General features: G+C 36.3%; 1 protein-coding gene across 1 annotated transcript in view; it reads left to right on the top strand.

Moving 5' to 3' along the window:
- The first annotated feature begins 5,169 nt into the window (after positions 1-5,169).
- CDC42SE2 (CDC42 small effector 2) overlaps positions 5,170-27,574 on the top strand; it is a 1,077,748-nt gene continuing 1,055,343 nt past the window's right edge. Inside the window, exon 1 of the mRNA XM_050792914.1 lies at positions 5,170-5,181. The gene's annotated coding sequence lies outside the window, so the exon portion shown is untranslated. The remainder of the gene's footprint in view (positions 5,182-27,574) is intronic.

Here is a 27,574-nt window from a genome sequence, read left to right as displayed (position 1 = left end):
AGATTTTATTTTGCTTTGTTCTATTTAACCTCAGGAGGTAACATTATCACTTGGGAAGTTGATTAGGGTAATATAAAGAAAACTTTCTTATTTCATTGGTTCCCCAATTTAATAAATATTTACTGATTGTTCTCTATTGGAAAATCACTATACTCAGCCCATGGATAATACAAAATAAAGTAGACATAAATCCCTACTTAATATGTATGTATTTATGAAAATAGAAAAACTAACACTGCAGCCATCAAGGTTTACATAAAATTCCTTAAGAAGACTACATTGCAGAGATAACCTCTAACAACGTGGGTGGGGGTAGCAGAGTAAAGAGGACTGAAAAAGAGCATAGGGAATCCTTAGTGAGTTTGCTTGATGATTATGAATACATATAGTCACATATATATCTTGGTGCACTGGATATTCTGTTCAAACACAGACTTTGTTTGGATATTCTTTGATGGTAGGCTGTTTCTAGAGAAATGCCTAATGTATTACGTGTGACCATCAAACTTGTTTATTTCTTCTACCCACTTCCTGCGATGCAAGTATCATAGGAAGAAGGAATAAACAAGTTTGATGGGCACAGGTAATACATTACACACTTATTCACAAAGGCTGGGAAGAGACCTTGGGAAATGTAGCAAAAACTTCTTAAAATAAAAACATGACAACTTACATTTGAAGTTAATAAACACCAACTATACCTACCCTGTTCATTCATTCGAGTTCAATGCAGGGAGACTTGCCCACTTAACCTTTTGAACAAAGAAGAAACAACTGGAATATTACCCCAAAATGTTTATATTTGAAATATCATTGAAATTAATTCTGTAGGGAAAATAGTCTGTCAGTGCACTGGCAAGGACAAGCCCTCTATAAATGGGACTGTCAATACTCTGCCTTCAGCATACATCACTAAGTGTGACATTTGAATTAAACTTCGTAAAAAAATTAATAACAGGGTATTCAAAGAGGCTTTGTACTGTGAATCTTAAAAGCTTTCAAGAACACGGCACAATTATAGCCTTTTTATAATTTATATTATCAAATATGCTTTAAACTATCCTAAAATGTTATTAGCATATTAGTTATTGCTCCAAGCTTGTAAAGGACTGCACCACAGACCTTTTGTATAGCTATTTATTCTTCTACTTTGTTATCCATATACAAATTGAAAGCCAAAATGCTTTCAAGCATTATCAAATAACATGCATTTATTTCCCTCAAAAATAAAGCAAAATGGTGAAATAATACAGAAGTGTAATGACAAAATTTAAAAACGGAGGCTAGAGTAGTTTCTCGTGTGCAAAACAATCTTTAATTAAAACATATATTTTAAAATAAACTCTTTACTTTTGAGTAATTTTAGATTTACAGAAAAGTTGCAAAGATAATGCAGAGAAATCCCGCATACCCTTCAGCTAGTTTTTCTTTCTGTTAGCATCTTACATAACCATGTTATATTTATCAAATTAAGAAATTAAGATTGGTGCATTACTATTAACTAAAGACATTGTATATATTTCAGCAGTTTTCCAACTCTGTTCCAGGATCCATTCAGAGGACCATATCGTCCTTCCTTTAATGTCTCTTTAGTCTTCTCTGATTAGTTACAATTCCTCAGACTTACCTGTTTTTTTTTTCATAGCCTTAACAGTTTTGAAGAGTCAAGCAGGTTTCCTTGTTTTTTGAGCTGGGCAGTTTGAAGAGTCAACTTTGTAGAATGTGCCTCAATTTGAGATTGTCTGGTATCTTTCTTGACTAGGCTGATGATATTTTGAGGAAGAATACCACAGAGGTGAAGTGTCCTTTTCACACCGCATTTTGGGATATATGATATCACTGGTGATGCTACACTGGTCACTTGGTTACATTTGTTCAATTTCCTTAGCAAATTTCTGAGAATATGGTAAAAAATTACTAAAAAATAGAAGTTATCATATGCATTTTTTTAATCATAAATTACCCATAAGGTAATCCAAAGGATGAGTTGTTTTATAGGATGGAATAATAAGAATTCTTTGGTTAAATGATTTGATATTTTACCTCATTTTATGTTCTTTTTGTGAAAACATTGTCTAAATTAAAACTGTGATTTAAATAATTGTTTATAGAATTGGGTAAAATTAATAATCTGCAAGATTTTTGACTAATTCTAATATCATACCAAAGACATACTGTGAGCTAACTGGTCTCAATGATAACACATGTAACTAATGATGGGTTTCTTATTTCAGTATCATGATAGGTAACAATTGTTCACAAACCTTGAATTGCAGCTGTTCAAATATACAGTACCATTCCCTTATGATGTACTAAAACAAAAATCAGTGAGAAGGCTTCTGGAAGCTTTATAATTGTTGATCTATTTGATAACTAAGATACTAAAATTCTAAAAATATTACTATAATGTGTCCCAGTGCTTCATTAAGTGAATTATTTGTGTGCTGGATGGAAGTAAGAGAGTTGGTCAACATATTCTGCTTTGTTCAACACATCTAAAATACGATGTGTTGGCTTTAGATCCTTATGAGTGGAAAAGATAAAGTTATTTTCAAACCTGTTTAATTTACACTTTCCTTTTTCTAAAAACACTCCCACTTTCAAACCATAAGTGAAGATCTGCTGTCAAGTTCATGCAATGTGACCTCAACTAATTGCTTGAGTCAGTAGGCATCAATCCACAGTCTAGACTGAGCTAATTTATACGCTTGCTTCATCTCCACCCCCACCACAAAATAATTAGTATACAAAGACTAGTCCACTTATTGGTCACTTCAACAAGGAAGTGATGGAATGTGGAGTCTGAGTGAACCATACTGGTCCATAAGTAAGAGGACCAGAGAAACCAGCTGTTTAAAGGGAAAGGAGATGGAATCCAATCCACTCCAAGAATCAGAGGTAAGAAAAATACCAGAAGTGAGAAAAAAGACAGAGAACACAGATATCTCTCTTCCTGGTGACTTTCACTTCTTCTCAAAAATCTCTGGGGGAACTTGTCTGCCCTTTCCAAGGAGTCTTAGATATATCCCTGAAATTTTTCTGAAAGTCTAAACTTTTTTGTTTAAATTAATTAGATTTTGTTCTATTATTTGCTACAAAAATGCTGTCTACACAGAGAAAAAAAAGGACCAATTTATTTATTGAATAAAGAATGGAATGTATATAAATCAGAAGCAAGAAGAGGGAAGAGATTGTGATAAATGTACTCAAATGGCTAAAAGGCTTTCATATCTTGTTTCAGACTTAGAAAAAAATTGAAACAAGGGACGGAAGTCCCAGTTAGATAAATTCAATCTTAACATAATATAAAAATATGCAAATAATTTTCAAAAAATACAGTAATTTAAAAATGCAAAGGGATTCCTTATTATCCCCAGATTTGTTTCTCACTAGGAGTTGTCCAGAAAAGGCTGCATGCACCTACCCGGGAGTATTTTACATTGAGTAAGAAGCTTCCCTACGTGCCCTCTAAGTATGCTGTAATTGTAAGTAATAACAAAACGATTAAAGTATTTTGGCAGGCATTTCTGAAGGATGTTTAATGACCTTGTGGAAGAAATATCATGGTACTGTAAAAATTAGAGGCCTGTTTTACAAGTACAAACTGACAAGTAAGAAAAGATTCTTCCTTCTGAAAGCATACCTTCCATTATAACTGCACAGTGAAAACATGTTAATTAGAGCAAAGATTGCTCATACTAAAACACTGAGGCCAGAGAGTCAGAGCTGAAATGGTAGAGTCATTTCTGGTGTCAACAAGTAAATCTTTTGTTCTATAAACCTATCCTTAAGCAACCTAAGAATTATCTGATATAGTAATAACAGCTATGAAGAATGAAATATATATAGATCAAGATCATTGTGAAACCTCTTACCCCTCCCCAGAGGAGAATCTGGAGACTCTTCATTTAGTCATTTTGACTAAGAATTGTCATTAATGTCTTGGTGTAAAATACCTGGATGGATATTCTTCATAGCTTGATCTACTTCGTATGTATTATAAAACCTATATAGCTTTTCTTGCATAAAATGGGTTTTACACATCTAATTAAGCCTTCACAGAATTCTAAATCAATGAGCCATTATAAATTTTGTTTTAAATATTATCTAAGTTTTCTGGACCTTACCTATCTGCTAAATTCAATATGTGGTTCCCAAGGGTGGCTTAATCATGTCAGCATCCTTGTGAGTCTTTGGTTCTGTCTGATGTAAATCAAAAGACAACTTTAAAAAAAAATGAATGAGTTAAGCCACATTATTAAACTAATGGATTACAAGGAGGGGGTTAACACTAAAGATGGCATTTCCAAGGCTATTTCACTTAGAAATGCTGATTTCTTCCTTAGGCAACTTCTTTTTTGAGAACCGGTTCTTGAATGAAATTCTATTGCAGTAGGCTCATTCTGTTTTGTTTTGTTCCATTAAATTTCTTCCTGATAATATTAACCCCATTTTCTCCAACTTCCTGATAAAACATGTTACACATCCCATAGACGTTTGACTTCACTAAAAATGACAGATTTGATGTGACTCTCTTAGTAATTTGTTACTTATATATTATAATAGAGGTGCTTTATTCAATTTCCTGGAAAAAAAAATAGATGTTTGGTACTGTAAAAGAAAGAGTGTCAGTGACTCCCTAAATCACTGATTCAAAAAGTCAGAGAATAAGAGACCATTTTGGTGAGCGTGATGCATAGGTATATTGGATTATGTTTAAACTAACCCAAGAACTCCCACTGATCCTGTTGAGGTCCCTAACTTAAGGCCTTAACTTTTCGCCTTTTCACTACTCAAATCTCTGTGTATTCCAAAATCCCAGCTAATAGCTTTTCTTTCTAACCCAAATTTTATTGCTTTAGGCACTCTGTGAGAACACTGAATAACAAACATTGTGTGTCACAAGAAGCAAGTACTTATTTAGTTCCCAACTTGCTCTAGGCTATAGCTCAGGCATAAAGTTTTAGAATAACCTTTGCAAGGTGCATACAGACTTCAGCTCTCAAAATCTAATAGTGACTGAACTCACACTTACTAACTTTAAATTGATATTGATGCTTTATGTCATCAGTTTTTAAATATTTGCTTGTAAATATTTATAATTATCACTTTTTAATAAAAAACCACATTGACAATTTAGTATGTCATTCTTTCTCAGGCTTACTTTTTTTGGGGGGGGTGGTGGTGGGGACACAGTCTCACTCTGTCGCCCAGGTTGGAATGCATTGGTGTGATCTCGGCTAACTGCAACCTCCGCCTCCTGGGTTCAAGCAATTCTCCTGCCTCAGCTTCCCGTGTAGCTGGGATTACAGGCATGCGTCACCATGCCCGGCTAATTTTGTACTTCTAGTAGAAACGGGGTTTCTCCATGTTAGGCTGGTCTCAAACTCCTGAGCTCAGGTCATCTGCCCGGCCTTGCAAAATGCTGGGATTACAGGTGTGAGCCACTGTGCCTGGCCCAGGCTTACTTTTTAACACATTTATTTACATAAAAAATAGTTTGTTTCATAACCTTGATTTGATGTCCTATAATTACACTATATTTACACTTCTTTCAAAATTTCCATCTTCACAACATGTTGTATTATAGGACAATGTGAATAAGAGAAACCAAGTCTGAATGTCTCGTAACAGTCTATGAGCAGAGTCTTTAGAGCAGGATACATTTTTTCTTTTATATTTTTCTCAGAATCTGGTCGAACTCCTACCACATGGTAGGTTTTTATTAAGAATCTTATTAATGAATATCAAATGAATCACATCTATTGCCATTTTATTTTATAAACGTAAATGATCAGAAGAGCCCATTTTTTTTTGTGGATTTTTGAATCCTCTTTCAACTCTCAACTCTTGTTAGAACCGTATCTTGAAATTTGCTTGCTCTTATACATTAGGAGTGAAAAAAAAAAATAGCAGCATTAACACCAAAATGGAAATGGGTCTTTAACTGGGAAAATGACAAAGCTGTATAATTGTTCTCAAGTGAAACAATGACAAGAAAGCTGACAGAAGCCAAGAAGGAGAGAACAGATGAAACAAGTATGCCATAGCCTGGACTCCAGCAGTTTCTGTCCAGAAAGCTGCTGAGTCTCTAATTGTGAAAACAAAAGCCAAAATGTCTTCATAGCCTGAAAGAGTGGCCTTTTGTCAGCACCCTGTTTTTAGAACAACTGTGGTAGTTGCTGCTTGTGCAGACTTCCTACTAGTAACCAAAGATTGGTAAGTTTCGTGAACATACCTGGATTTTCCAATTTGAGTAAATGGCATATCTTAACCATTGGGGCATTATTGCAGCTGGTGCTATCTCTTCTTTAGGCATTGCCACATAACAAGAGCGGGGTGGCAAGATCTTTTACCTAAAATCATTGACACCTTTTTAGTACTTTATTAGCTCCATACGTCACCCAGAAATGATTCCAATTGTTTTTATTTGTGAGCGTAATACAACCTAACTTACTTTATTAATTATCTTTACTCCCTTCTTGAGTTGTTTGATAGAGTTAGTGATTGTTGTGGAGAATGTTGACAGTTGATTTCTCCAAAAGCCCGTCAGAAAAACCTGTTGATCAAGAAAGAGTATGTTAGACCCACTGAAGCAATGGAGAATGCTGTTTTGACAAAATTTAAGAGGATAAATTAAAAAAGAGAATTTGCAGAGTACTGGAGCCTTGACTGGATGATTTTTTTTTTCAACTTTTATTTTAGAATCAAGGATAACATATAGATTTGTTACGAAGGCGTATTGCATGACGCTGTGGTTTGGAGTATAAATGAATCCATCACCCAGGTAGTGAGCATAGTACCAATAACAATAGGTAGTTTTTCAACCCTTTCCCCCACTACCCCCTCCTTCTATTCTCCAGTGTCTATTGTTCCTATTTTTATGTCTGTGTGTACCCAATGTTAAGCTCCCACTTATAAGTGAGAACATGCAGTATTTGTTTTTCTGTTTCTGCATTAGTTTGCTTAAGATAATGGCTTCCAGCTGCATTCATGTTGCTGCAGAGGACATGATTTTGTTCTAGGCAAGTGAAAGATAGAGTAATCAACTGTCCTGGTTTGCCTGGGACTAAAGATTTTCCCAGCATGTGGAACTTACGGTGCTAAAACTTAAGTCTTGAGAAAACTGGGACAGTTGTCCACTCTAGACTGGGAATGGGCAGAGGTTATGAAATAGCATAAGAAATTTGGACTGGTGGTCATTGAAATGAGTTTTGATACCCCAAGCTAATGGTTTTGATAAATAAGCTGATGAGTGGGCTTAGTTTCATTTGCAGAAGCAGGTGTATTCTAGAGTAGGGAGATGTTACTTTTGCTTGCTCTCCATATAGACTTAAATAGGATGAAAAAAGGATGCCTAGTCATCATATTATTAAAATTAGAGTGTGGAAATTGTGTTGATTTCCATTCTAAAGATTGAATATAATCTATTTGAATGTGACTAGATTCTGGGTTTAGTTTTGTTACTTAAACATTTTGCAGAAGCCAGTATTTTAAATTCTACTTTCAATGTCCTTGAATCTTAAAACCTAAGTTAGTTAATAATAAAGTCATCCTCAAAAGAAAAATTATATCTTGGTTGTAGAGATATTCATATGAATGAATCATCCATCTAAACCTTAACAAAAAGAGAAAATTTTGCTATATACAAAAAAACCTAAAAATTTCTGTTGTGATCTAACCTGCATTATGATGGAAGTAGGAGACAAAAGGGAAAAAAGCAGTATTTCTAAATCCCTAATATGAGCAAACATTGCTCTTGAAATACTTGTAAATGATTTATGTTAGGGAGTCATTATTGTATCTATTTTAAATATGAGGAACCGAAGACTCAGAGAACTAAAGTAATTTACCAAAGTCCACTAGACAGTGAAAGGACAGTTCCTGGTTTCTTGTATAGTTCTGTCTGAATCAAAGGCTTTGCTATTTCCAAAGCACATCACTGTAATACTGTGATTGGCCACTCTTCCTGCGTTCCAACTCTCTCTTCTCTTTATACCACCTCAAAGATAACCTGAAAAGTTACAGCAGGAACATATATTTAAAACAGCCTTATCTAACTGCTGTCATATGTAAACTAAATCTAAAATTTTCAGGTAAATTTGAACTTATAATCTGGAGATTACCATAGTAGTATAAGGCTAAGACAAACTTTGATTGTATACAAATACAAACCTGTAGCTTTTGGATACTCATAAAATAAAGCAATTTATTTTATTTCTTTCATAAAATCAAAATAGAACTAAACAGCTATGCAACAGTAACCTTTAAGAAGTAAATAAAAATAGTGTTCTACAGCCTTTCTTTTGTTCAAAAGGAAGATGTAGATTTAGATTAGAGTTCCTGAGAAAGAATGGCCAGAATTAGAATGAAATTTAGAAGATAGTGCCAATAAAGTCAAGACAGTGAAGATTCCAGAAGAGTTGCAGTAAGTGAAGAACTCAAAATCATCCACTGGTTTTTGTAATAGAGTCTAAAGTTGCACCATACATCTGAATCTGAAAGAATGTTAGAATGAAGATACGAAAGTATTTGAAAATGGAGGAGTCATGCAGCTGTAGTTCAGATTTGATGGGTGTACACTCACATCTAGTAGTGTGCTGAAGAGTGGGGGTGGTGGAGAGAAATAGCAAAGATTTAGCACATTCTTGCTGAGGAATGGGATTACAAACAACAAAAGGATTGTTTCTTAGAATCAGGGATCCCCTTACAACTGACTACAATTTGTCTGTCACTCATATGCATGATTGTGTGATTTTCTTTTGCTGTGCTTGACAGTTTGAGCAAAAGACTGGAGGAGATGTCATGGGATCCTTGGGGTGTCACTTTGCCAGCCAGAAACCTCTATATACAGTGGCACCTTTGCCAGAGTTTTGCTAGGGGCTGCTGGGCTCATTCTGCCTACTCAGCCTGGCAGGCTGCACTCAGCTTGCTCTGTAGGCCCAGAACCCACACCTGCCAAGGGGTAGCCAGGAGCTGAGTGGTGAGGGATGTGTGAGCAGGCAAGCATGGGGTCTGGCCACTGCACATAGCCAGGCATGCCAGTTGCAGTGGCTGGACCAGGAGTACTATTAGCGGCTTCCACTGCGGGCACGGGGGAATGGAGTGACACCTGGAAGCTTGGAGATGCCAGGAACTACAGAGTCCCAAAGAGGGTGTCACAGCCCTGGTTTGGGGAGCTCCAAGGTCTGGGGTCCCCAGAGGGCCGCAGCTACTCTCTCCTCATCACCTGCAGTGTGTCAAGTGGGGTGGGAAGAGGCATGTTTCAGCTGTGTGTGTTATAGCTCTTTCAGTCCTGCTATTTGGAGGGTCCTGAGTTCTTGTCCTTCATCCAGCATGAATGAGATAGGTGGACAACGTGGACAAGTGGAGGGTGCTTTATTGAGTAACAGTTCAGCTCCCAGGCAACCAGAAGTGGGTAGCTCTTTTCCATAGGCAGGTCATCGCAACATCTGTGCAGCCCTCAGCAGAGAGGAAATCCAGAGTGGGTAGCTCCTATCTACAGGCAGGCCGCAGGCTGTCCCTATGAGTGTACAGTTCTCAGCAGAGAGGAGACAGAGTGGGTAGCTTCTCTCCGCAGGCAGGTAGTCCCATCATTTGCCTGAGTCTGGCTGAGTCTGGGGTTTTTTATGGACTTCAGAGGGGATGAAGTGAATGCTGATTGGATTGGTGGCCATGGGCTGGCCCAGAAAAAGCATTCATAATTTTGCACTCCAGTCTGTGGAACTGGCAGCCTGGCTCCCAGGCTTCAGGCTGTCCCTGGCTTGAAGATGGGGTTTAACCAGGGACCTACTCCTTTCAGCCCGGGAGCCCGTCTGTCTCCTGCCACTGTTCATGGCACCCAGGTGGTTCATGCCGAGAGGTGCCTGCAGGCTCACAATATGCCGCCCTCAGCCCCCCACTCAGTCTCCCTCCCATACTTGTCGGTGTTCAAAGTCCAGAGAGGGTTGAAGAGGCAGGGGGCTGGCATGTCAGTGCCACCCTGAGCATGTGTACACCCAGCCAGGTTGTGACAACGCCTAGACTCAGCCACAACTTTGCTGTGAAATCAGAGCTGGTGCTGAGAGGAAGGAGAGGCCAGGCAGCAGGAGCAGCACTTCTGAGCCTTTGGGGGCAGGAGAGCTTCCCAGGCCCGGAGAATGCAGGGATGCCTGTGTCCGCAGCCACAGATGGGTGGCTGCAGCTGTGTCCAGAAGCACAAGGCTCCTGCTTCATCAACTCAGAATGGGGTAGGGCTCCTGCCGGCTTTGCAGAGCATGCAGCCCTGGCTACACTTCTCTGCTGCAGCTGGCGCCTTGGCAGTGGCCACTCCAGATGGGCCACTGCTGCCATTAGAGACAGCTTATGGGACTGGGTCAGAGTTTTGCCTTACGACTATGTACTGTCTAGGAAGGGGCATGTAATAGTAAAGAGTGTTTGGCAAGGAGAGGTCCATCTTATTGGTGTCAGTAAAATATGTAAAACAGAGAGAATAACTGAGAGATTAGGAGACAATAGAGAAAGGATAGGAATAGTGGTCAACATGATGTAAAATGTAGAGTAAAATCTGGGTCACAAGAGAGCTGGAAAGATAGGAAGTGGTAAAAATAGTGAGCTCTTGGAATTTAGGCAAGATATTGGAATAAGATTTCCTCATATGATGTGATTATGTATTTATTTATTTAATAACTACTTAGTTAAGTGCCTAATATGTACCAGATACTTTATTGTTGAAGACACAGTGTTTAACCCCAGAGAAACTGTGCCCCACCTCAAGGAGCTACTTCTGCAAGGTATTCTGTGTAAGAACCAGAATGAGGTAATAACCAGAGTGTAGCTGTATGTGTGAGTAGCTACAGTAGTGAGCTTGAGAGTGGACGTTGAATACGTTATTCCATACATGCAGCAGCAATAGGGAATAGAGGGGAGTTGAGCCAGCATCCAAAATATAAGGTGTATCCTGAACAGGAATATAGAAGGGTGTTGTGCTGTATAGTCATTCATAGGATCTCAGATATGTAAAAATTTTAGCACGAGGCAAAGAAGCAGCAGTGTTAAGCAGCAGTGTTAAGCAAGAAATCTCAAAAGCAGCAGCAGTGTTAAGCAAGAAGTCTACCAGTCTAGTTTCAACCTGACCCTTAGGTAACTAGGGTGTAGACAGTTGAGAAGCCACTTCTGCAGAAAATTGCAGAGTAAGTAGTGTTCAGTGAAGGCAAAGGAAAGCATGAAACATTCAGTGACATGAATAAAAATGGCAGAGAAGGGAAGATAAACAGCATAACTAGAGAAAGACAATGTCCTCTCTCCTCCAAAAATTAAGAGATGCTGGATTTTTTCCCAGTATATTATGTTTCTGGTATTAAACTGTATGAGTATATCTAACTGACTCAGTTATGTGACTCACAACTGAATTGACAAAAGCTGAATTGTCTTCTCTGTAAGAGAGATTTTTCTTAAATTAAGAAATACGTTGTATATCTCTATCAAAATTTCTGTCAAGCACATCGTTAGCATTTAACAAGTGAAAATACAATTAAGGGGCTCTACACTTTTGGAGCCTAGCTTACATTTAAAATTCTGTGCAAAAGCGTAACTATTTTAGGTATAACAAAATATGCCTTTGACCTTTTGAGTATTTTATTATGTCCTTGTCCTTTTCAAAATGACAACCCATTTTTAACTCCAAAAGTTTGCTGGAGCAGAGCTATAATCTTGTGTAATACACCCCACCCTTGTCAGGACAAGCTTAGAAAACACTTTCTCTGACCAGCAAGGCACTATAGTGACCGATTAAAATTAAAATACCATGACACTTTGTCTCTAGGCCACCTCTCAAAATAATTTTAGGAAAACAAGCAGTTTAATCTAGATGGCTTTTACTTTTCTAGATACTTTTTCTAAAAGAAAACTGCTTTGTTAAGGGGTGCTATAGACTCAGTGTTTATTCCCCTCCCTCCAAATTCATATGTGGAAACCTGGCCCCCAAGATGATGATAAGTGAACGTGCAGCCTTTGGAAAGTGATTAGGTTGGAGGGTGGAGCCCTCATGAATGGGATTAGGAACCCCTAGAAAATAAACTCCAGGCCAGGCACGGTGGCTCACGCCTGTAATCCCAGCACTTTGGGAGGCTGAGGCAGTGGATCCTGAGGTCAGGAGTTCTAGACCAGCCTGGTCAATATGGTGAAACCCCGTCTCTACTAAACAAGAATCAGCTGGGCCTGGTGGCGGGCACCTGTAATCCCATCTGCTTGGGAGGCTGAGGCAGGAGAATCGCTTGAACCCGGGAGTCAGAGGTTGCAGTGAGCCAAGATCACGCCACTGCACTCCAGCCTGGGTGACAGAGCAAGACTCCCTCTCAAAAATAAATAAATAAATAAACAAACAAACAAATAAATAAATAAAATAAAAACAAGATCCAGAGAGTTCATTTATTTGTTCTGTCATGTGAGATTATATTGACAAGGTGGCCTTCTATGAACAAGGAAGCAGAACCTTACCTGACCCACAGCTGCCAGTTCTTTGATCATGGACTTCTCAGTCTCCAGAATTGTGAGAAATGAACATTTGTTGCTTATAAGCTACCCAGTCTGTGGTATTCCGTCTCTGCAACCTGAATGGACTAAGGGGAAATAAGTGCAAGTATAAAGGGAAAAAATCTGGAGACTATTTTAAATTAATTACAATCACATTTCATTTTAATTAATACAATAGATTCCCTTTTTAAAAGTTGGTTTTAAAATTCATTTTAACTGCAATGAATCTTTGCCATCAATTAGCAGCTGGGCATTGTGGTTAGGAGGACGTATCTAGAGACACGCTGCTGTGTGTTACAACCTCAGCTTCATGTTTTATTTTATTTAAACCTGCCGTGTACCTTATTCAACGTTTCTATTTGCGGTTTCCTTCTCCGGTAAAACCATTCAACATCTCTATTCTCAGTTTCCCTCACTATTAAATCATGGTACCAGCCTCATTGATCTCTTGTGAGGTTTTAATGATTCATTTTTAATAAACCACTTAGCGCATCACTTTGTACCTACTGAGAGCTGTAGCAATATGCACAATACACACAAGTACATGTGAGTTTGTTATTCATATAGAAAGCAGTTTAAAACTTTAGGAACTGAAAGCACGTATCTTTCAAAAAAGTGCATAATACTATACAAACTGAAGTATACATAAGAAAATAAAGAAAGGAGCCAACTCCTGGCTGCTTAGCATGTGTGAATCATATATGTTATATTATTTGGAGCCGTCTTTTATTTACAACTATCTCATTTAAGAAATTAGAAAACTGAGGTTGTTTTAAGTACTTTCCTCAAGTTCACATGCTAGGCAGTGGCCTGGATAGAATTCAAATCATGACATGAAAGAGCAAAATGTATGCCGTTTGCACTTTTGCACATTAACAAGCCTTAGTTGTATAAAATGAGCCATTTACAAATGGTATTTATGGAGCCCCAATTAGGTAAAGTATCACGAGATTTCTTATTCATTTTTTATTTCATTCCAGTATTTTTACAGTGCTGAAGATATTCACAAACAGGAAATGTTTCTTTCCTATTCTCCCATTAACCTACTAACAGAGCCACATTCTTCACAGTTTTTCCCTTTTACTTTCCCCAAAATCTGTACTTCTAGCCAGGTCAGGGCCAGAGGGATATAATGGAAACAGCTTGCTTTTCTGCTTCAGTGTCACCGTAAGGGTGAAGTAGACATATGCTTGCAGAAATCACTGGCTGCTAAATGAATTGGATACATTGAAGGAAATTCAACTTATCAAGAAGTAGAGAATATTTCTCTTCCCTGTGAACCTGGGGTTGGTCTTGTGACTTGGTGTGACCAATAGAATATCAGCAAATATGGCATAGGCAGAGGAGTGAAAAGTGCCTGTAGATTAGCTTTTCTCCTCTCTTGGGGCTGAGATGATTTCTGCTCCCATGTGACTAAGTGTGGACTAGCCTCCTGGAGGTTGAGAGACCACAAGAAGAGAGACCAGCCATCCTGGCCATCTCAGTTGAGAGCCCGTGGACCACGTAAGATATCAAAAACCAGATGTAAGTCAGGCCATTCTAGACCACGCTAGCACAGAATGGAAGAAATGCCAAGTGGACTCACAGAATTGTAAGAAATAATAATAGTTTGCTGTTTTAGCCACTAAGTTTCGGGTTGGTTTGCCTTCCACCAAAGGCTTTATGAGAGATACAGTAGACATGTGCCAGAGACTTTGAAAGGCACTTTGGGGAGTTCAAAGATGAGTAGGCCTTAAAAAGTGTAACTGAAATGTTTGTAACACCAAGAAATGATAAATGCATGAAATGATGGATATCACATTTACCCTAATGTCATTATTATGCATTATATGCCTGTATCAAAACATTTCATGTACCACATAAATATATACACCTACTATGTACCCATAAAAATTAAAAATAAAATAATAGAATTGTTGATAAGATCATAAGAAAGATAGGTCCTTGTCACTGCCTTGTCACTAACTTAAAGCAGGTAATAGTTGAGACAGAAGGTGAAGATACAAATACGTTATAAAACATCTCATAAAAACAAATGATCAAATAACATTGCATCCAAATACTAGAAAAGGTATCACAGTAAAAATCCTAAAATTCATTTGGGAGTTAGGGAACTATGGAAAACCATTCTTCACACCAATATCAAAATCGAAAGAAAGAAAGAAGAATGTTTTCAAAGAATTTTAGAAGTAAATTTTGGAGACATACATAACCTTAGCCTAACTCTCACATTTTGTGGATGAGAAAACAGAAAGTTAGGATAGTCGTGGCCATGAGGGACCCTCACCCATCTAACCACTTAGATTTCTGCATGTGACAGCATGCCACCCCTCCTGGATCTAATCATAAGGGTTACATCTGATGACTGCCTTTGGATAAAAGAAGAGACCTTTCTATTTTTTCCTACTCCTTATTTCTTGAAAGCACAATTAATTCACTGCTTTATTCACTTATTTATTCTTTACCTTTCATCCTATTCAAATTCTTTACCATGGATTACAAATCAAATTTTTACATAATCACCTGGTTCCTGCTCTCCTCAGCAACCTCATTTCTTATTACTCTTTCTGTTGGACATCAGAATAGTTGTATCATACTTGCTGTTTCCTTGGCCTGGAGCACATTCCAGGACCCAAACCTTTGATTGGCTACCCAGAAGCTGATTTACCATGAAACTAATGGTTGTTAAGATGCAGGGCTCCACATATGCACAAACTTATTTCAAGGAACTGTTACATAATATTGCATTTATAATTCCATCTTCTTTTTCCTAAAGAGGACTCTAATAATTGATAAGGAAAATATCTGACATTATTGCTCCTGCCTTTCCTGGTGTCCCAGTCTAGGAAAGGCAATAAGCTACAAGGCCAGTCATGGGCAGGGTCAGCTGTGAACACAGAAATGAAAGGTAAGAGATGCGAGATGGAAATTCAGCATTTCTGCTGTGTCTTCTTGCTACAGCATTCTGGACACTTACAACTATTTATTTTATTGTGCTGTAATGTTTTCAATTTTGAATACAAATATTTTGACAGCAATAAGTTTAATAAGACAAAAGCATTCCATTTAAAAAGAATACAGCATTTTTGTTTCTTAAGAATATAAGTATTGTATGTTTTAATGTAAAATGTTTATGGACTTTTACCATCCACCAAGAGCACAGTAATAATAACACCAATAATATGAAAACCAGAAAACACCAAACAGCTTAAGAAGTTTAGCCATTTTAAAATTTATTAGTGATTTTAGTACTGTGATCAAAGACGATAACTTAACACATATAGCTATAAAAGTTGATTTGCATATCACTCTAGAAACAACACTTTTTATTTAGATTGATTGTTCTTCATCTATATTAATTTTGCTCATTACGATTTCAGATTTTCTTACATAAGTACAAAGAATAAAGTGAGAATTGCTCAGTGATGTTAGTTTTATGTCAATATCATCGGCTGCTGAAATAAATTTAGTTAATTATAATAATGATTTATTCATTTTTTATTCAGTTTATGGAAAAAGTAAATCTTCCATAAGTTAATTCAGTCAAAAATGACATTATCGAAAAAGATGTTATCAATTCATTCAAAAGTTAAGTGAATAAAATAATATATTGGTACCAATTACATAAATAAATTTTTGGTGGTTCAGAACATCATAGTAAAAACCAATGTTCTTAGTAAGTTAAAGCATCTATGGAACAGAAATGTATGTAAAATTGGTTGAGGCACACTCACAATTCACAGTGCACCTAAAACAAGCTGAAATGCTTTGCCAATTTACACAGAAGCAAAAAATTAAAATGTACAAGTAACTATATATATATATAAAATACTTGGTTAAATATATAAATGCACATATAATAATTCTAATAATGATTTAATTGTATATGCATAGAGAGAAAGAATGAAGGACAGAGAGAAACTGGACTTCAATTTATTTCCAATTTGTTGAATAGAAACAAATACTTCAGCATAACAGCTGGTTTTTCTCTTTTTGCTACCCATTTTCAGACAGACTTTAAAAATGCTGAGACTTTGGAGAACAATTTCAATCTAAATGTTCAACAGTAGTATAGACCATTACTGGAAAAGAGTTTGTGTTCCCTTTTTTAATCAGATAGAAATTTTAATAAAAGCATTCAAAAAATGGAGTACCAAAAAATACAACCTTTATCAAGTTGAATAACTGAAAACAAAGCTTGCAGATAGAAATTGAAATTTATACCCACAAAAGCAAGGGCAAACTAAGTAAATTAAACATGGAGAATTCAAATAATGTATAGGTTGAATTTTTAGGTTCTCCACCTGTGCTTTGAAATATCTCCACTTCTGAGAAAAATATTTGATTAAACTCCTATCTATAGCTGTATAAATGAAAATTGTGTTCTTGAGTAGATTCAAATTTAGAAAACTTATGATTTTTTTAACATCCAAATTTAGCAAAGACATGGAATCAACCTAAGAGCCCATCAATGGTAGAGTGGATGAAGAAAATGTGGTACATATACACTATGGAATACTATGCAGCCATAAAAAAGAATGAGATAATGTCTTTTTCAGGAACATGGATGAAACTGCAGGCCATAGCCTCAGCAAACTAAGACTGGAACAGAAAACCAAATGCTGCACATTCTCACTTATAAGTGGGAGCTAAATGATGAGAACACATGGGCACAAAGAGGGGAACAAAAGACATCGGCGCCTACTTGAGGGTGGAGAGTGAGAGGAGAGAGAGGATCAAGAAAAATGAAACTATTGGCTACTAGACCTAGTACTCAAGTGACTAAATCTATACAAAAAACCCCCATGACATGAGTTTAACCTATATAACAAACCTGCCTTGTACCCCTGAACCTAATAACAGTTAAATAAATTTGATGAAACATCTTAAAAATAAATACTTTGGTGAGTTTTTCTTATCCATTCTTTTATAAAACTAATTTATCTGGCAACACAATGTTTCAAAAATTACATAAAATTATTTTAATGCCTCCTGTTATTCTCAAAACTGTTCTGATACAGATGATAAATTATATGCTCACCCTATGTATAATGTCGTGGGAGGTTGCCCTACTGCTTCCCCTAGTGTGATGCAGTGATATTCTTCAAGGCACTGGCTTAGACACTGGAAACAGAAAAGTAGTATTAAAACTATCTCTGCCTCCCAGAAGCTCACAGTGTAATGGAATGAAAAAATATTCATTAATTAATATTATGGGTTCCTGGTTGGAGACATACAAAAATTTCCAGAGAGAACTCCAGTGAGAGAGAATGGGGTCTAATGGCTAGCATTGGTATTGCAAATATTTTGGCAATTTGATTACTGAGTGGAATGTATAGCTTTTAGAATATTGACTGTCCAGCAATATATTTCTGGAAGAAGTTGTTCCGTGGTGTCAAAGAGAAATTATACCAGAGTTAAACAGGCAAGGAAGACTTTATTCAAAACTATTACAGTGAAAGTCAAGACTATTGCTAATAAGAGTGAGAGATCAAATTCAACTTCTACTGGGAAAAAATGCAGGAGAGTTTTTAAGCACTGGGGTAAGCTAGTGGAAAACTACTACAGGATGTTGAGGGGGAGGTCGGTCCATGTGATTGGGCCATCTGCGTTTTCTAATTGTGCTTATCCAAGTTAGACTCCTACCCTCCCACAGAAACTGAGAGAGAGGGGCACTATCTTTCTTGATGACTACATTTCAAAAGGGTGGCTCCCAGGTCCTAGAGAAAGACATTCCTTGGGTGTAAAACTGGCAAGAGGCTGGGAGATGTACATCTCAAAAGGGGAAGAGAAAAAATCTACAATTGCAAGTTTCCTAAATTAGATGCTCTCACTTAACAGAGGTCAGGGGTTTATAGTCAAGAAGAAATCTGTTTAAAGTTTAGTCAAGCTAAGGGGAATGTTAAGACCATCTTGGTCAGTGGATTTCTGAGCATCCATGCATATTTGACTCCAAGTTAGAGGAATACAAGGAAAACTCACTTGCCTGGAATCTCTCCCCACTGCTTCTCTTGCTGGCGAAGTTTATTCTTGTCTGGCAGGTTATAATCCTGATGGAGTGTACAGGGCCATCTAAAGACTGATCACAGGTCTTTAAGATTCAGTTTGAACAAATAAATATTTTTAGTGCTGCTATATAATCATCTTGGGAATAGGCGCTTCCCCTTGGACAGATGGCTTCCCGGGTTCCTGTATAGGAAACATTTTATTTTTTCACACTTTAGAGCCAATGAAAATGTACTTTTCTGCAAAAATGATGACAATGACAGGATATAACATCTGCTTTATAAGAGACAGCTGCATACAGTAGCTCCACACTAAATTTAATCTACTCCCTAATTCTTAGATGTGTTCCTGAGGGAGCATGACTAAAACCATCACATTAGCTTGTTCCCAACGATGATGTCCAATAAAGATGCCAAAAATACTTTAGCATTATTTTTATCTTTGACATTTGAAAGCAAACCACACTTACTGGTAAAATTTTGTTTAACATCTTTACTAATTGCCTTCAGTATGTTAAAAATGTCACCCTTTTAACAGTCATCTTTCCTTTTTGAGGTATTTTGTGCTAATTTAAAATACTGAAAAGGAATAAAACGCACGAGAATAAAATGAGGCAATGTGGTATTCAAACCACACTCCTTTCTTCTCTCGCTGCATGAATTTGCTCAAGTTTCTTAATCTCTGAAGTTCAGTTTTCTACCTAATAAAATTGAAATAATAAAAACAACTTTTCTGCATTCTAGTTCTGAAGGTTGAGGATTATGTATGCTAAGTTCTTGAAACATAGTAAGTACCTAACAGTATGTTATTATAGGTCTGAAAGCTTCATATATACAGTATGGCTATAAGAAGGGACTACTATCGTTTCATAACTGTAAGGCAATTTTGAATACATCCATGAAGTATTCTGAGCCCAGATGTGGTTAATTGTTTTTCTTATTCTCACTTTCTTGAAAGAATTTTTTTTGAAGATTATAGTACCAAACAGAGAACTAGAGAACAAATGCACTATTGCATAATTGATTTGGAGGTAACTTTCATTTAAGAGTTGCAAGACCAGGCCCCTGGACTCTGGACTCCAAATCCAGGATTTTTTCAAGAGTATCCAAAGAGACAATATCCATTCCTTGATGCAGGACCAAGCTAGCACTAATCCTTGGCTAATTTTTGGAAGGCAATCTCAAAGCTGGATGTGATACAAACAGAGTAGGTATTGAGATAACTCCAGAAAAAAATAGTCTTTCATTAATTCTTGCATGCATGCATGCATTTATTCAAAAAATATTTACTGAGTGCCTTCTACCTAGCCAGCACTGTGACAGGTGTCAGGAACAGATAAAAATAATAATAGCTAATTCTTATTATGCCCTGCTGGTACTAGGAAAGAGTTTAAATACTTTATTGTTCTTTTACTCATGTATACCTCAATAACTTCCTGAAGGCTGTATTGCTGCTATCCCCATTTTATAGATAAGAAAATTGAGGAAAAGAGAAGTTAGAAACACATATGGTAACGTAACATCGTGAGGTCAGAACCCAAGCTTTTGAACACCACTTCATAGTGTCTCCTCTAAAATAATAGTGAGTTAAGCAGACATGGTACTTGACCCTGCCTAGTGAAGGAAAAGAAATTAATCACATAATCACAATAATTATATGATTGTAAACAATTATAATGGGGCACATCCAAGTGTAGGAACACTATACAGAGAGAACCTGATAAGCTTGAAGGCACGTGAAGAGCATGAGAAACTGAATAAAGGCCAGGGTGGCTGGGACACAGAGATTCACTGCGGGAAAGAGTGCAAAGTACCGCCAGAGAGGTAAAATGTTTAGATCCTGTATAAGCCTTAACTTTGGGGTCCAGAATACCTGTGTTCCAATCCCGGCTCTGTCGCTTTTTGCCTCTGTATTTGCAGCAAAGGACTTAATATCTCCGAGCTTATGTCTTTATTTTTAAAATAGGGATAATAATAAGATCTACCTCACAAAGTTTCTGAAGTCAACAAATGAGTTATTTTATGTCCGGTACTTAGCATAGTGCCTGGCACATTATAAAACTAAATAAAGATTAGTTATTATGATGATTATATGAAATTATAAAAATACTTACAATTTCAAATTTGCCTTACTGAATCTGATTCTTTTCTTTAGCCTGAATTAATTCTCTAATTTATAGACTTAATATTTATAGAGCAGGATGTGAGCTAAACTGTTCCGCTTTCTTCAGCAGACTCTCGACTAGAAAAAATATTTTAAAACATAGTTTAATGTAACAAGTGTGTTAGTTGTTATAATAACCCAACTCCATTACCTTACATATGCACAGACACATGCTCTGGCACAGGCATTTGTGTGCATGTGTGTGTGTGCATGTGTGCACTGTAGTTCAGACAAGCTTTCCATATTCCAGTTGGATCAAGCCCATAAATCTGACATAGTCCAGGTCCCTAGGTAATTCCCCAGAGCACAATTACGTTGAAACCCCAAATCACTGGCTCTACTGCACCACAGTTGTTAAAACAACCCCAGAAAAGCTACACAAACGAATGAATTTCCAAATTTAGGCTGCGTGATTGCTTAGAGCAGTGACTATCATTCTAAGGAATGTAGCGGGTTAGTGCAAGGTATTGCCAAAGTAGGTGGCAGATTTCCTCCTTACACAAAACTATGATAGTTAGTGGGTTTGTAAAAACTCAGCAGAAATGCAATTCTTCATTTATTTTGTTTCCATGAGTAGAAAACAGGAGAATTTCTCTTTTTCTCTTTGTGGTCAAGAGGAATGTAGCGGTGATACCAGAGTCATCTCACAAAATGCCAAGTGAATTGAGCTGATCCATTGGCACAGGTGACAGAAGCCTACTTAGTGATGCCCAAGCAACAGGTTTTTGTCAGTGGAAGGAATAATCAAAGAACTTTCTATGTAGGTTATCACCTTAATAAGCCCACTGTAACAAACATCTTAGGAAGAATTTATTGATAGTCAGCATAACGCAAGACTAAACAGAGGTTGCAAACTGAGTGGGTGTGGAAGAGGCTTGAGGAAATAGGCTATTCATAGAGAACAGGGAGGTGCTAGCAAACAGGGAAGCTGGAGAGATTCCAAAACAAGATTTTTCCCAGGGCTGTGTCATTTTGAAAAAATTTAAGTGCCTCTTTAAGCAAAAGATTGTTGGTTCCCAATCCCTGCAATAAGCCATCTGACCTCTGGTGAGGCTGATGCCATATGGACGGTCATTTTATCTGAGAAGCAACCAAGAGCACTATGAAAAAAAAATGTAATAATTATCTCTAATTGAATATATAGTCTAATTTTTAAAACTATGGCAAACTCAAAGCCTTCAAAGTGCTACAGGGAAAATTTGCACATGGCTGATGCTTTATCTCCCTTCCTGCTCTCTACATCTCAGTCTCAGCATGCAGCTGGTCACATCTGCTTGCACGGGTCTTCATGCCGCCAGTCAAGCTGTGTGGAGAACAGGCAGCATGGCTGGGTACATGGCCGCAGGTGCATCAGTAACTCCTCTAGGTAGGAACAAATAAAGTTCATGTTTGGAACAACCAACTGGAAACTCAGGAAACCCTCTTTAGTAAACATTGTAAGAAAACTTGGCGTAGTTCCAAAGAAAGTGTACTGTCATTTACTTTGTTTAAGGAGAAAACTTATTTTCCCAATGTGTTTTCAAAACTTTCTGATCATTATGTTTAGCTATCCAAATTGTCTACGAAGTCAAATAAATCAGTCCTTTGCTACAGTTACCACCAATGGGATACTAAGAAATGGATATTATTTTAAGAGCCGATTGCTTTCCAAAACTATTTGAGAAATAAATATGACTTTAACAGAAAATATTTGATGCTTCACTAAATTAACGATAATGGATATCCTTGTTTTTATAAAGGGTTCTAAGTCTATCGAAGATTTGAGCTGCATTCTTTCTGAAATGTGTGCATACTGATTCATTCAATTTGAAGTAATTTATCACTTTCATAAATTAAGTGACTTTCCCCTGCTTCTCACACAATGAAGTTATGTGTGAAAATTAATGATTCTGCAATTTAATGCTCTCTCTTGAAAGAACACTCTAGGGAGTTTTATTCTGATATGCTGCTAAAGTTTAGGATATTTTTATTAATTTACAACATCCATATAAATGATTTGTGAAATTCAGAAGGGAAATGCACCTAATTTGCCAATGTGATTGGCTTTTGAAAAATTCTTTCTAAAAAGTTGCTTGAATATTCTTGATATTATACAATGAACTATGTTTATAGACTCTTATCATAACTCAGTATTCCTGATGATTTTGTCTGTGATTATTAAAAATTTTACTATCACAGAAATAGAAAAAAAATTGAAATTCCTATGAAACTACAGAAAACCCTAGATATTAAAAAGAAACTTGAACAAAAAAACTGAAGTTGGAGACACTGCCCCACCTGATCTCAAAATATATTACAAGGCTATAGTATTCAAAACAAGATACTAGCATAAAAACAGATATATAGATGAATGGAACAGGAAAGATGGCCCATAAGTAAATCCATGCATTTACAGCCAATTGATCTTTAACGAAGGTGCCAAGAACACAAACTGAGAAAAGGACAGTCTTTTCAATAAATGATACTGGGGAAAATGGAAATCCATGTGCAGAAGAATGAAATTAGACCCTTTTCTCACACCATGTACAAAAGTCAATTCAAAATGGATTAGAGACTTAAACATAAGACCTAAACATGTAAAACTCCTAGGAGAAAACATAGGAAAAAATACTTTTTGAAATTCATCTAAGCAAAGATTTTTTGAATATGATCCCAAAAGCATAAGTGACAAAAGCAAAAATAGACAAATGGGATTGCAACAAACTAAAAAGCTTTCGCACAGCAAAGAAAGCAATAGAGGGAAAAGAAAACCTAGAGAATGGGAGAAAATATTAACCACTGATACGGAGTTAATGTCCAAAATATTTAAGAGACTTGCTATGGCTTTGATGTTTGTCCTCTCCAAACCTCATGTTGGCATTTAATTCCCAGTGTTGGAGGTGGGGCCTAATGGGAGGTGTTTCGGTCATGAGGTGAATTCCTCGTGAACAGATTCATGTCCTCCTGTGGGGGTGAGTGAGTTCTCATTCTTTTAGCTCCTGAGAGATCTGGTTGTTAGAAAGATCCTGGAACCTTTTCCCTTTCTCTCTCTCCTGCACCTCTGCCCAAACACTCCCCTGTGCCTTCCACCGTATGTGCAAGCAGCCTAAGATCCACACTAGATGCAGATGCCCAATCTTGAACTTTCTGGCCATCAGAAGAGTGAGCCAAATAAACTTTTTTTTCATAAATTATTCAGCCCCAGGTATTCCTTGATAGCACACAAAATGGACAAGACAGAACTCAAATAACTCAACAGCAAGACAAAAAATTACTCAATTTAAAAAGTGGGCAAAGAACCAAAAGAGATATTTCGCAAAAGAAGACACACAAATGACTAACAGGTATATGAAAAATAAAAGTTCAACATCACCAAGTATAAGGAAAATGCAAATTAAAACCACAGTGATATCACCTCACACCTGTTATGATGGCTGTTATCAAAAAGATGGAAGATAACAAGTATTGCCAAGGATATGTAGAAAAGATAACACTCACATACTGTTGGTGGGAAGGTAAATTAGTACAGCCATTTTGGAAAACACTGCTGTACTTCTTCAAAAAACTAAAAATAGAACTACCATATGATCCAGCAATCCCACTACTGGGGATTTATCAAAAAAAATGAAATCAGTATGTCAAAGAGATATTTACACTCCCAGTTTCATTGCAAACATTATTTACAATAGCCAAGATACGGAATCAACCTAAGTTTCCACCAATAGATATATGGATAAAGAGAAAACATGATACACACACAGATATATACAGACACACACACACATACACACACACAAACACACACAATGGAGTACTATTAAGCCTTTAAGAAGAAGTGAGTCTTGTCATTTGTAGCATGGATGAAACTGGAAGACTTTGTGCTAAGTGAAATAAACCAGACACAGAAAGACAAATATTGTATGCTCTCACTTGCATGTGAAATCTAAAAATGTTGAACTCATAGAAGCAGAGAGTAGAGTGGTGGTTGCCAGAGGCTGGGGGTAGGAAAGGTGGAGAACGAGAGCTATTGATCAAAAAGTGCAGTCTCAGACAGGATGAATAAGTTATGAAGATCTACTGTATGGCATGATAACTATTATTAACATAATGTATTGTATACTTGAAAATTGCTAAGAGAGTAGACATTACATTTCTTACCACTAAAAAAAGACAAGTATGTGAAGTAATGGCTATGTCATTTTGTTTGATTTAATGACTTCCCATTGTATGCATATGTCAAAATATCACATTGTACAGTGCAAATGCATACAATTTGTATTTTTCAATTATATCTTAATAAAGCTGGGGGGAATGTTAATAAAGGCAATGATGGTGACAATTGCTGAGCAATTGCTTTATGCTGGATACTATTATTTGGTAGTTGATATAGAGTAGTGTTTAAGTACATTGGCTTTCAATTCACAGAAACCTTGCTTTCCATTACACCTTTAACGAGTACATTATGACTATAGCAAATAGTCAGCAGAAGGTACTTTATTCATGACTGTCAGAGAAAGTCTTCTATGACCTCTTGGAACTCAATTTCTCCATCTGAAAAATGGAAATAAAACACCTACCACAAAGAATTGTTACTATAGCAGATAATTTATATATAGCACACACAAACTTTTGAAGAAATAAAATTTGTCAAAAATATACTGAATTTATGTATTTTTAAACTTTGAAATTAGGGTCAAATACCATCATTTGTGAATAGAGATCAGGAAAAATGGTATTTTGGCTTAAATTGCTTCAAAAAAATAACACTTATCTTCCATTTAAATTATTTTACATGTGCATGGAATTTGCCAAATAAAGAATTTTAAAGTATTAAAATACTTGCTGGAGTTCATTTGTGCCTAAACATATGCTGAAAACTCATCCAGCAGGTTATAAGTGGGTTGACTATATAACCTGCTGTCTGGAATAAGTATTATATATTTTGGGCAATAATTAATATTTATATGATTCTACTTATAGGCTTCATTGAAATACTTAAAATAATTATTAATAAACCTCTGCATGCTGAGAGTGAAGATTTTAAGCAATGAAAATATAAATAATTGATAACAATATTATATATACATTTTTTAGTATGATTGTACTCACAATTTCATTGAGACTCAAAACTATGAGAAGTAGGCAGGTAATATTATTCCATTTTTAGATGAAGAATCTGAAGTTCAAAAAATTAATAACTCATCTAAGTTTACCTGAGAACTAGGCAGCAGAGCTGACCAGTTTGCTCTATGTCTCAACCTTTTATCACTGTCTTTACCTTGCATCTGATTTTGTATCCTTGAAAGACAACTGTGGCATGAGAATGAAATTCTATGAGAAAGAAAACAAAAATAAAGGGAGTGGGAAATACTTTGGATATAAGTGTTTGCAATAAAACTATGAGCCATACTGCCATCAAGATGTTTACTGAACAGATATAGATCCTTTGGTACTATTCATATGCTTGAATTAGAACAGAATTCCTTTCCCATTCCCTTCTCATATGATTATTTTCACAATAATTGTAGATGGCTGAGCTACAAAGGTCAGGAACTCTCAATGTAAAATTCTAATGATAAAATATCACATTATGGCATACTACCCAAATTGTATTTTTTAACTTTAGGTTTCCATTTGATTGTATAATTTTGACTTCCATGATGACTTCAGACTGTAATAAGTTGGAATATCTACTATATATAAGCAAAAGCAGGGTAATCATTAAGCAAATTATACCAACCAGTCATGGTTTTTCTTGTACTTATATACACATATATGTATATATATAAAGAAAATGCAATTATACATGTATATATACACAAATGTATATATGTATGGGTGTATATATATGTGTGCATGTATACATATATATAAAATTATGTTTTCTTTATCCATTAATTCGCTGATGGACACTTAGGTTAATTGCATCTCTTGCTATTGTGAATACTGCTATAATAAACTTGGAAATGCAGATTTTTCTATATACTGAAGTAGAGAGAACAGTGGTTACCAGAGGCTGAGGAGGGGTGAGGAAAGGAGACAGATGATGAGGAGAGGTTGATCACAGGTACAATGTTACAGATAGAATAATTTCTGGTGTTCTGTTATATACCAAGGTGATTATAGCTAATGACATTGTATTGTGTATTTCAAGTTAGCCAGGAAAAGGATCTTGAAAGTTATCACCACAAAGGAATGATAAAGGTTTGAGGTGATGGCCATGCTAACGATCCTGATTTGATAATTATACAATGTATACATGTATTGAAATATCACACTGTACCCCATAAACATTATTGTCATTTCTTAGCAAAATTTAAAAAGAGAGAGTAGGAATAAATGACATAATTGTATTGTGGTGGGCTTCGTTGTTTAGTTGAGGAGAAACTATCAGAATGATCAGGGAGAAACTGAGGAGAGTTAAAGAAAGCTTTAAAATGAGAGGAAATACCTTAGGGAATTAAGAAAGAAAGGGACAAACTAAATTTCACGTTAAAGGAATAGACTGTTTTAGGGTTGTTCCTCTTCTTGGTAAGCTAAATAAACTAAATTTGAATGTGATGGAGTTTTCTGTAAGTTGAAAACTCCATGACACTTTTGCTTTTACTATCATATTTGGTGGTAGCATGCTTACTTTAATTGTGTCTTGGTTAAAGAGTACATAAAAAAGATAAAGTGTATATATGGGGGAAGCAATAAAATGTCAAATAATTCAATTAGTTTTTAAAAATTTGATTTGCCAAATAGGAAAAAAAGCAAGGTCATCACTTCATGTTGTTAATTGCTCATCAGTTGATTATGTTTGATTCATTTAAATCCAGGATAAAGAAGAAAGAAATGAGATAGAAGCTGAGGGATTTGTTACAGAATTTCTACCTGAAGAAAAGGAGTAAGTAAATGCAGTAAAGTTAAC

The sequence above is a fragment of the Macaca thibetana genome, chromosome 6 (genome assembly GCF_024542745.1).
Source record: "Macaca thibetana thibetana isolate TM-01 chromosome 6, ASM2454274v1, whole genome shotgun sequence".
NCBI classification, from domain to species: domain Eukaryota; kingdom Metazoa; phylum Chordata; class Mammalia; order Primates; family Cercopithecidae; genus Macaca; species Macaca thibetana.
This window is presented reverse-complemented; position numbering and strand designations above follow the sequence as displayed.